This window comes from Phalangium opilio, unplaced genomic scaffold (assembly GCF_054372755.1).
Source record: "Phalangium opilio isolate 3A_F unplaced genomic scaffold, DU_Popi_V2 ptg000032l_1, whole genome shotgun sequence".
Lineage (NCBI taxonomy): Eukaryota > Metazoa > Arthropoda > Arachnida > Opiliones > Phalangiidae > Phalangium > Phalangium opilio.
Window position 1 is genome coordinate 10,048,374 of NW_028324159.1, and position 6,453 is coordinate 10,054,826.

At 36.2% G+C, this 6,453-nt stretch overlaps 17 non-coding genes across 17 annotated transcripts; all 17 read left to right on the forward strand.

Annotated features, from left to right (window-relative positions):
* Positions 1-114: 114 nt before the first annotated feature.
* Positions 115-187, forward strand: TRNAT-CGU (transfer RNA threonine (anticodon CGU)). The gene has a single exon. It is a non-coding gene; the product is annotated as a tRNA-Thr (tRNA).
* A 166-nt stretch (positions 188-353) lies between these two features.
* TRNAT-UGU (transfer RNA threonine (anticodon UGU)) lies at positions 354-426 on the forward strand. The gene has a single exon. It is a non-coding gene; the product is annotated as a tRNA-Thr (tRNA).
* A 158-nt stretch (positions 427-584) lies between these two features.
* Positions 585-657, forward strand: TRNAT-UGU (transfer RNA threonine (anticodon UGU)). Its single transcript has one exon. It is a non-coding gene; the product is annotated as a tRNA-Thr (tRNA).
* A 397-nt stretch (positions 658-1,054) lies between these two features.
* On the forward strand, positions 1,055-1,127 carry TRNAT-CGU (transfer RNA threonine (anticodon CGU)). Its single transcript has one exon. It is a non-coding gene; the product is annotated as a tRNA-Thr (tRNA).
* Positions 1,128-1,293: 166 nt separating this feature from the next.
* Positions 1,294-1,366, forward strand: TRNAT-UGU (transfer RNA threonine (anticodon UGU)). Its single transcript has one exon. It is a non-coding gene; the product is annotated as a tRNA-Thr (tRNA).
* A 397-nt stretch (positions 1,367-1,763) lies between these two features.
* On the forward strand, positions 1,764-1,836 carry TRNAT-UGU (transfer RNA threonine (anticodon UGU)). Its single transcript has one exon. It is a non-coding gene; the product is annotated as a tRNA-Thr (tRNA).
* A 158-nt stretch (positions 1,837-1,994) lies between these two features.
* TRNAT-UGU (transfer RNA threonine (anticodon UGU)) lies at positions 1,995-2,067 on the forward strand. Its single transcript has one exon. It is a non-coding gene; the product is annotated as a tRNA-Thr (tRNA).
* Positions 2,068-2,232: 165 nt separating this feature from the next.
* Positions 2,233-2,305, forward strand: TRNAT-CGU (transfer RNA threonine (anticodon CGU)). The gene has a single exon. It is a non-coding gene; the product is annotated as a tRNA-Thr (tRNA).
* Positions 2,306-2,723: 418 nt separating this feature from the next.
* Positions 2,724-2,796, forward strand: TRNAT-UGU (transfer RNA threonine (anticodon UGU)). The gene has a single exon. It is a non-coding gene; the product is annotated as a tRNA-Thr (tRNA).
* A 636-nt stretch (positions 2,797-3,432) lies between these two features.
* On the forward strand, positions 3,433-3,505 carry TRNAT-UGU (transfer RNA threonine (anticodon UGU)). Its single transcript has one exon. It is a non-coding gene; the product is annotated as a tRNA-Thr (tRNA).
* Positions 3,506-3,663: 158 nt separating this feature from the next.
* Positions 3,664-3,736, forward strand: TRNAT-UGU (transfer RNA threonine (anticodon UGU)). Its single transcript has one exon. It is a non-coding gene; the product is annotated as a tRNA-Thr (tRNA).
* Positions 3,737-3,901: 165 nt separating this feature from the next.
* TRNAT-CGU (transfer RNA threonine (anticodon CGU)) lies at positions 3,902-3,974 on the forward strand. Its single transcript has one exon. It is a non-coding gene; the product is annotated as a tRNA-Thr (tRNA).
* Positions 3,975-4,391: 417 nt separating this feature from the next.
* TRNAT-UGU (transfer RNA threonine (anticodon UGU)) lies at positions 4,392-4,464 on the forward strand. The gene has a single exon. It is a non-coding gene; the product is annotated as a tRNA-Thr (tRNA).
* A 404-nt stretch (positions 4,465-4,868) lies between these two features.
* Positions 4,869-4,941, forward strand: TRNAT-CGU (transfer RNA threonine (anticodon CGU)). The gene has a single exon. It is a non-coding gene; the product is annotated as a tRNA-Thr (tRNA).
* Positions 4,942-5,576: 635 nt separating this feature from the next.
* On the forward strand, positions 5,577-5,649 carry TRNAT-CGU (transfer RNA threonine (anticodon CGU)). Its single transcript has one exon. It is a non-coding gene; the product is annotated as a tRNA-Thr (tRNA).
* Positions 5,650-5,807: 158 nt separating this feature from the next.
* On the forward strand, positions 5,808-5,880 carry TRNAT-CGU (transfer RNA threonine (anticodon CGU)). Its single transcript has one exon. It is a non-coding gene; the product is annotated as a tRNA-Thr (tRNA).
* A 166-nt stretch (positions 5,881-6,046) lies between these two features.
* Positions 6,047-6,119, forward strand: TRNAT-UGU (transfer RNA threonine (anticodon UGU)). Its single transcript has one exon. It is a non-coding gene; the product is annotated as a tRNA-Thr (tRNA).
* Positions 6,120-6,453: the final 334 nt, after the last annotated feature.

The window sequence follows — 6,453 nt, forward strand, 5'->3', positions numbered from 1 at the left end:
GAAAAACTAAAAATAATAGTTGCTTGAGATATGCATTAATGCAAACAATAGGGTAAAACTGCGAAGGAGTAAATTTAGTAAAATTACTGAAATATTCATCATTAATCTCGCTTGGGAACCGTGGCTTAGTGGTTAAAGCGCCTGTCTCGTAAACAGGAGATCATGAGTTCGATTCTCGTCGGAGCCTCGTTGTTATGATATTTGAACTAGTTTTCGTAGCTATTAAATTTTGAAAAACTAATAATAATTGTTGCTTGAGATATGCATTAATGCAAACAATAGGTTAAAACTGCGAAGGAGTTAATTTAGTAAAATTACTGAACTATTCAGCATTAATCTCGCTTCGGAACCAGGGCTCCGTGGCTTAGTGGTTAAAGCGCCTGTCTTGTAAACAGGAGATCATGAGTTCGATTCTCGTCGGAGCCTCGTTGTTATGATACTTGAACTAATTTCCGTAGCTATTAAATTTTGAAAAACTAAAAATAATAGTTGCTTGAGATATGCATATATTCAAACAATAGAGTAAAACTGCGAAGGAGTTAATTTAGTAAAATTACTGAAATATTCAGCATTAATCTCGCTTCGGAACCGTGGCTTAGTGGTTAAAGCGCCTGTCTTGTAAACAGGAGATCATGAGTTCGATTCTCGTCGGAGCCTCGTTGTTATGATATTTGAACTAGTTTTCGTAGCTATTAAATTTTGAAAAACTAAAAATAATAGTTGCTTGAGATATGCATATATTCAAACAATAGGGTAAAACTGCGAAGGAGTTAATTTAGTAAAATTACTGAAATATTCAGCATTAATCTCGAATCGGAACAAGGGCTTCTTGCTTTAGTGGTGAAAGCGCCTGTCTCGTAAACAGGAGATCATGAGTTCGATTCTCGTTGGAGCCTCGTTGTTATAATACTTGAACTAGTTTTCGTAGCTATTATATTTTGAAAAACTAAAAATAATAGTTGCTTGAGATATGCATTAATGCAAACAATAGGGTAAAACTGCGAAGGAGTAAATTTAGTAAAATTACTGAAATATTCATCATTAATCTCGCTTGGGAACCGTGGCTTAGTGGTTAAAGCGCCTGTCTCGTAAACAGGAGATCATGAGTTCGATTCTCGTCGGAGCCTCGTTGTTATGATATTTGAACTAGTTTTCGTAGCTATTAAATTTTGAAAAACTAATAATAATTGTTGCTTGAGATATGCATTAATGCAAACAATAGGTTAAAACTGCGAAGGAGTTAATTTAGTAAAATTACTGAACTATTCAGCATTAATCTCGCTTCGGAACCAGGGCTCCGTGGCTTAGTGGTTAAAGCGCCTGTCTTGTAAACAGGAGATCATGAGTTCGATTCTCGTCGGAGCCTCGTTGTTATGATACTTGAACTAATTTCCGTAGCTATTAAATTTTGAAAAACTAAAAATAATAGTTGCTTGAGATATGCATATATTCAAACAATAGAGTAAAACTGCGAAGGAGTTAATTTAGTAAAATTACTGAAATATTCAGCATTAATCTCGCTTCGGAACCGTGGCTTAGTGGTTAAAGCGCCTGTCTTGTAAACAGGAGATCATGAGTTCGATTCTCTTCGGAGCCTCGTTGTTATGATATTTGAACTAGTTTTCGTAGCTATTAAATTTTGAAAAACTAATAATAATTGTTGCTTGAGATATGCATTAATGCAAACAATAGGTTAAAACTGCGAAGGAGTTAATTTAGTAAAATTACTGAACTATTCAGCATTAATCTCGCTTCGGAACCAGGGCTTCGTGGCTTAGTGGTTAAAGCGCCTGTCTTGTAAACAGGAGATCATGAGTTCGATTCTCGTCGGAGCCTCGTTGTTATGATACTTGAACTAATTTCCGTAGCTATTAAATTTTGAAAAACTAAAAATAATAGTTGCTTGAGATATGCATATATTCAAACAATAGAGTAAAACTGCGAAGGAGTTAATTTAGTAAAATTACTGAAATATTCAGCATTAATCTCGCTTCGGAACCGTGGCTTAGTGGTTAAAGCGCCTGTCTTGTAAACAGGAGATCATGAGTTCGATTCTCGTCGGAGCCTCGTTGTTATGATATTTGAACTAGTTTTTGTAGCTATTAAATTTTGAAAAACTAAAAATAATAGTTCCTTGAGATATGCATTAATGCAAACAATAGGGTAAAACTGCGAAGGAGTTAATTTAGTAAAATTACTGAAATATTCAGCAATAATCTCGCTTCGCAACAAGGCTCCGTGGCTTGGTGGTTAAAGCGCCTGTCTCGTAAACAGGAGATCATGAGTTCGATTCTCGTCGGAGCCTCTTTGTTATGATACTTGAACTAGTTTTCGTAGCTATAAAATTTTGAAAAACTAAAAATAATAGTTGCTTGAGATATCCATTAATGCAAACAATACAGTAAAACTACGAAGGAGTTAATTTAGTAAAATTACTGAACTATTCAGCATTTATCTCGCTTCGGAACCAGGGCTCCGTGGCTTAGTGGTTAAAGCGCCTTGTCTTTTAAACAGGAGATCATGAGGTTAACGGTAATAGTTAGTATAGGGCGCTGTCGGTTAGCTGTGGCATAGGGGCTAGCCACCACCCCTCTATGCATTGTAAAGGCGTTAGATAAGTGGCAATAAGTCGCAAGATGACTTGGTCCAATTAGCTAGCTGAACTTAACCTGGTTTTAGTAAAATTACTGAAATATTCAGCATTAATCTCGGTACGGAACCAGGGCTCCGTGGCTTAGTGGTTAAAGCGCCTGTCTTGTAAACAGGAGATCATGAGTTCGATTCTCGTCGGAGCCTCGTTGTTATGATACTTGAACTAATTTCCGTAGCTATTAAATTTTGAAAAACTAAAAATAATAGTTGCTTGAGATATGCATTAATGCAAACAATAGGTTAACACTGCGAAGGAGTTAATTTAGTAAAATTACTGAACTATTCAGCATTAATCTCGAATCGGAACAAGGGCTTCTTGCCTTAGTGGTGAAAGCGCCTGTCTCGTAAACAGGAGATCATGAGTTCGATTCTCGTCGGAGCCTCGTTGTTATGATACTTGAACTAGTTTTCGTAGCTATTATATTTTGAAAAACTAAAAATAATAGTTGCTTGAGATATGCATATATTCAAACAATAGAGTAAAACTGCGAAGGAGTTAATTTAGTAAAATTACTGAAATATTCAGCATTAATCTCGCTTCGGAACCGTGGCTTAGTGGTTAAAGCGCCTGTCTTGTAAACAGGAGATCATGAGTTCGATTCTCTTCGGAGCCTCGTTGTTATGATATTTGAACTAGTTTTCGTAGCTATTAAATTTTGAAAAACTAATAATAATTGTTGCTTGAGATATGCATTAATGCAAACAATAGGTTAAAACTGCGAAGGAGTTAATTTAGTAAAATTACTGAACTATTCAGCATTAATCTCGCTTCGGAACCAGGGCTTCGTGGCTTAGTGGTTAAAGCGCCTGCCTTGTAAACAGGAGATCATGAGTTCGATTCTCGTCGGAGCCTCGTTGTTATGATACTTGAACTAATTTCCGTAGCTATTAAATTTTGAAAAACTAAAAATAATAGTTGCTTGAGATATGCATATATTCAAACAATAGAGTAAAACTGCGAAGGAGTTAATTTAGTAAAATTACTGAAATATTCAGCATTAATCTCGCTTCGGAACCGTGGCTTAGTGGTTAAAGCGCCTGTCTTGTAAACAGGAGATCATGAGTTCGATTCTCGTCGGAGCCTCGTTGTTATGATATTTGAACTAGTTTTTGTAGCTATTAAATTTTGAAAAACTAAAAATAATAGTTCCTTGAGATATGCATTAATGCAAACAATAGGGTAAAACTGCGAAGGAGTTAATTTAGTAAAATTACTGAAATATTCAGCAATAATCTCGCTTCGCAACAAGGCTCCGTGGCTTGGTGGTTAAAGCGCCTGTCTCGTAAACAGGAGATCATGAGTTCGATTCTCGTCGGAGCCTCTTTGTTATGATACTTGAACTAGTTTTCGTAGCTATAAAATTTTGAAAAACTAAAAATAATAGTTGCTTGAGATATCCATTAATGCAAACAATACAGTAAAACTACGAAGGAGTTAATTTAGTAAAATTACTGAACTATTCAGCATTTATCTCGCTTCGGAACCAGGGCTCCGTGGCTTAGTGGTTAAAGCGCCTGTCTTTTAAACAGGAGATCATGAGGTTAACGGTAATAGTTAGTATAGGGCGCTGTCGGTTAGCTGTGGCATAGGGGCTAGCCACCACCCCTCTATGCATTGTAAAGGCGTTAGATAAGTGGCAATAAGTCGCAAGATGACTTGGTCCAATTAGCTAGCTGAACTTAACCTGGTTTTAGTAAAATTACTGAAATATTCAGCATTAATCTCGGTACGGAACCAGGGCTCCGTGGCTTAGTGGTTAAAGCGCCTGTCTTGTAAACAGGAGATCATGAGTTCGATTCTCGTCGGAGCCTCGTTGTTATGATACTTGAACTAATTTCCGTAGCTATTAAATTTTGAAAAACTAAAAATAATAGTTGCTTGAGATATGCATTAATGCAAACAATAGGTTAACACTGCGAAGGAGTTAATTTAGTAAAATTACTGAAATATTCAACATTAATCTCGAATCGGAACAAGGGCTTCTTGCCTTAGTGGTGAAAGCGCCTGTCTCGTAAACAGGAGATCATGAGTTCGATTCTCGTCGGAGCCTCGTTGTTATGATACTTGAACTAGTTTTCGTAGCTATTATATTTTGAAAAACTAAAAATAATAGTTGCTTGAGATATGCATTAATGCAAACAATAGGTTAACACTGCGAAGGAGTTAATTTAGTAAAATTACTGAACTATTCAGCATTAATCTCGCTTCGCAACAAGGCTCCGTGGCTTGGTGGTTAAAGCGCCTGTCTCGTAAACAGGAGATCATGAGATCGATACTCGTCGGAGCCTCGTTGTTATGATATTTGAACTAGTTTTCGTAGCTATTAAATTTTGAAAAACTTATAATAATAGTTGCTTGAGATATGCATTAATGCAAACAATAGGTTAACACTGCGAAGGAGTTAATTTAGTAAAATTACTGAACTATTCAGCATTAATCTCGCTTCGCAACAAGGCTCCGTGTCTTAGTGGTTAAAGCGCCTGTCAAGTAAACAGGAGATCATGAGTTCGATTCTCGTCGGAGCCTCGTTGTTATGATATTTGAACTAGGTTTCGTAGTTATTAAATTTTGAAAAACTAAAAATAATAGTTGCTTGAGATATGTATATATTCAAACAATAGGGTAAAACTGCGAAGGAGTTAATTTAGTAAAATTACTGAAATATTCAGCATTAATCTCGAATCGGAACAAGGGCTTCTTGCCTTAGTGGTGAAAGCGCCTGTCTCGTAAACAGGAGATAATGAGTTCGATTCTCGTTGGAGCCTCGTTTTTATGATACTTGAACTAGTTTTCGTAGCTATTATATTTTGAAAAACTAAAAATAATAGTTGCTTGAGATATGCATTAATGCAAACAATAGGGTAAAACTGCGAGGGAGTAAATTTTGTAAAATTACTGAAATATTCATCATTAATCTCGCATCGGAACCGTGGCTTAGTGGTTAAAGCGCCTGTCTCGTAAACAGGAGATCATGAGTTCGATTCTCGTCGGAGCCTCGTTGTTATGATACTTGAACTAGTTTTCGTAGCTATTATATTTTGAAAAACTAAAAATAATAGTTGCTTGAGATATGCATTAATGCAAACAATAGGGTAAAACTGCGAAGGAGTAAATTTAGTAAAATTACTGAAATATTCATCATTAATCTCGCTTCGGAACCGTGGCTTAGTGGTTAAAGCGCCTGTCTCGTAAACAGGAGATCATGAGTTCGATTCTCGTCGGAGCCTCGTTGTTATGATATTTGAACTAGTTTTCGTAGCTATTAAATTTTGAAAAACTAATAATAATTGTTGCTTGAGATATGCATTAATGCAAACAATAGGTTAAAACTGCGAAGGAGTTAATTTAGTAAAATTACTGAACTATTCAGCATTAATCTCGCTTCGGAACCAGGGCTCCGTGGCTTAGTGGTTAAAGCGCCTGTCTTGTAATCAGGAGATCATGAGTTCGATTCTCGTCGGAGCCTCGTTGTTATGATACTTGAACTAGTTTTCGTAGCTATTATATTTTGAAAAACTAAAAATAATAGTTGCTTGAGATATGCATTAATGCAAACAATAGGGTAAAACTGCGAAGGAGTTAATTTAGTAAAATTACTGAAATATTCCGCATTAATCTCGCTTCGGAGAGGTAAAAATCACAGAAGATTTTGAGTGGAGGAGGAGCATGTAACATGGAGGCATATATACCCTGCCATTTCCAAGGAGTAGAAACTCCAAGGAATCTGGCAGCCATGTTACAATTGTTAAACATAAATTATTTTTATAACAAAATGCAATAATTTCTTCACTAACGTTGTT